We start from the raw sequence: 3,258 nt of genomic DNA, 5'->3' as shown, positions 1-3,258 counted from the left end.
CCATTTTGAGTGTGGAGCTTGTTTAATTTAAAACTGGAGAGTATGAGAAGGGACAGCATCCATGCATCAAAAAGATATGCTGGGGCAAAAGTCTAATTTGTTCTCTTAGAAGCTCATCTGGATCATAAATACATTTGGACTTAAAATTAGAAAGAAGTTCCTAGTCAGCCATGGTATAAACTTCTGTGACAGCCTGTCAGGCTGGAAGGTGGGCAGAAGAAGCCTAATTTGGTAAGACTGAGCAGGCTGGTAGTCACTGCATGGCAGGAGAGGAGGGAGCCCAGAATGAGCCATACACAGGTCTGAAATGAAGCTTGCAATCATGTCCCCAAACTGGTCCCCAGAGGTATTGGTACAGAGCTGAAATCACAGTGTGTTGCATTCTCTGTAGGTTGGTTACATATCATTAGTGTCATGCTTCAGGGTCCTCCCAGATCTTTAAAGAGGCAAGAAAGAGGTCACCTCTTTTCCTTCTGGGTTTTTAGGAAATTAATTTCCTTCATTTCTGTAACCTCTCCGGCCACAGTAGCCACAGGGCTGGGGTGAGGCAGGGAGGAGAATAGGGTCACTCCTGCTGCTCTTAGTCACACTTTGGGTGTGCTGGTTTGCCTTGCTCACAGGCTCAGCACAAAGCCAGCTCTAGGGCTAGGGAAGCATCTCCCTCGGGCTGGGTGTGCTGTGGCAACCTGGGGAGCTTGGGGTGTTCACCATGGCAGGCAATGCCCTTCTGGGACTCCTTGGCTGCATTTTCCCTTGTTGCAGGAGCTTGGGGCACACTAGAGACACTTCAGCTCTCTCCCACTCACTCCTGCTGCTGTTCGCATTCTTAGGTTTCTGTGGACCTTGCCCACGGGAAGGGAGAGGGTGCCTTCAGGCAGTCAGGATGTTCCCTGGATTGTCCCCAAGTGTCTTGACTCGGGCAGGCCCAAAAAAGCCCAGAGCCTCAGCCCGATGTTCCAGCGCAGCACTGTCACACAAGACCCTCAGCCTTTGCGGCTGCTGCAGGGCACACCTGCCCTGACGGGGCAGCCTCGGTGAGGACTGCGGGGAGCTGTGCGGGCCCGGCAGGTGCCGCAGCAGGAGGCTGAGGCCGCCCCTCACCCTGCCGAGCTCCGCCTCCCCCACTGGGCCCTGGGGCGGGCGCGGCCCTGGCGGGGCGGTGCGCGCTGCGCCAGCGCCACCTCGCGGCCCGAGGGAGGGCGCGGCCCGGCCCCGCCGCCATTTGCGGCGCCGCGGGGGCCGTGAGGGGACGGCGGGCGCTGCCTGCCCTCACCCCCAGACCGCGGCGCCAGCAGACAAGGAAGGCTGCAGCAGCGGCTGCCGGGAGCCTCCCGCGCCCTGCTCCAGCAAGTGGTCGAGCAGCCGGCACAAGGCGCAGCCACGGCACCAAGCCTGGCCGGGGGCCTGCCGCCGCCTCCGTGGAACACGCACCGTGGGCTGGCTCAGCTGCTCCACCTTCAGCCGCGGGTAAGGCGGGTGCTGAGCCTGCTCTTGCAAACTGGAAGCATATTTCAGGGATAATGCATACAGGAGCCAGTATTGATCATAAACCTGGGATCTGGGGATAAGGTACATGAACTCACCTCTTGCCACATCTGGAATACTGCCAGCAACTTTCCACTTTGCCTCCCGAGCCAGCCTCTTTCACCACCTCTCCTTTCCTTATGGGAGAAAGGCTAGTCCCATATCACTTTTGCAATTACTTCCCAGAGACACCCCACCCACCTAAGCACAAGTCTATCATCGCTGTACCATCAGCTTCCGGCTTTACTCTCTTATTGTCAGTTTGCTCCCAGTTTCCTCAGAAGCCTAAGACACATTTTCTCAATGGTCACAGCCAAGAGCAAGCAAAAACCCCAAGGTGTTTGGTGGAGGCAGCTCTTGTACATTTCTCAAGCACAGCATTCCACTGCTGCTACGGTGTGCTACAGACCCAACTGGAGACAGATCCTTTCTGCTCTTCTGTGGATCTGGTGTAGCCAGCAGGAGCAAAAATTAGTACCAATGTATGTAAAGTCCCAAGATCAGCGGATCTTCCCAACACACAAGAAGGAGGAGGCTGAGTAAGCAGTTGCCATTTTTCAGATTACTAATAGCTGCAACATTTCCCAAAGGGAACTAGTAATATATTGTGCAGAGTTAGTACATTTATAAACTCACTCTCCACCCACCCAAGAGAACATTCAAACTCCCTGAAAAGGAGGCAGTGTAACAAATATTGGTGGTGCTGCCAGCTGATATCCCTCCCAACAGGGAAAAAATGCCAAATATGCTCCACTATGTTAAGGCCATGTAACACTAGAAGGATACATCCAGTACAGCCTTGCATCCACTCAGTTTCTAGGGCAAATCCTTGGACCAACCATGTCAAGTCCTTGGTCTTTGGTATGTGGTAGAGGTCAGGCCCCTCCCTCTAAAAAGGAAGATTTTTTGCTCTCATAAACAAATTGCCTGGGTCACTAATCCTGCCACGGCTCTGGAAGACAGCCAGAGATAAACAACTCACTGACATTTAGTTTGCTCCTTGCTACCACCCTGCATCACTAATCATACAAGATACCTTTTACAAAAGTGAAGATCCAACGAAGATCCTTACTGCAGTTTATTTAGAGATTATACTGAAGCACCAGTGATCTTGTCTGCCTTGAAACATGTGTGAGATGCAGTGAATATATAGAAGATAAAAATTTCTTACCAGGTTGATCAGCTTTTGGAAAACAAAAACAAAAAAAACCCAACCACAAATGAAAAAAAGAGTTAACCAACCAAACCCCTCAAATCAACCAACCAACTAACTGAGGTTTAGTTAAAAGAAGAAAGAATGGCAAGGTACAGAGAAAGCTATCCTCATGGACAAAACTTACTTATTCACAACCTTACTTCTTCCCATGAAAGAAAGTAAAATTCTGATTACTTTGTGGATGTTCTCAGCCCCAATGTAACAGACAAAGCACAGTCCAAGTGTCTGTGGCTGACTTGTTCTCAGATTTCTCCCCCTACCTGAGAGAGTCACTGCAAGACAAATGCAAAACCTTGCAATGCTTTTGAAATCAGTTAATCCAGAAAGTAAAAGCAGGGAACTGTATACCTGTTACCAGCACAACACATGGGAAATGCACAGCAAGGAGCTGCTCCCAAAAGGTGATCAGCTGCTTTAGTGTCTACCAACTTCACTGCACAGTGCAGGTGTAATGCTGGCAGTGGAGCTGTACACCACACAGTATGCTGTCTAGAGAACAAAATTACTGCATCTCAGCA

This window comes from Oenanthe melanoleuca, chromosome 1A (genome assembly GCF_029582105.1).
Source record: "Oenanthe melanoleuca isolate GR-GAL-2019-014 chromosome 1A, OMel1.0, whole genome shotgun sequence".
Classification (NCBI taxonomy): Eukaryota; Metazoa; Chordata; class Aves; order Passeriformes; family Muscicapidae; genus Oenanthe; species Oenanthe melanoleuca.
Note: the sequence above shows the minus strand (reverse complement) of the source record.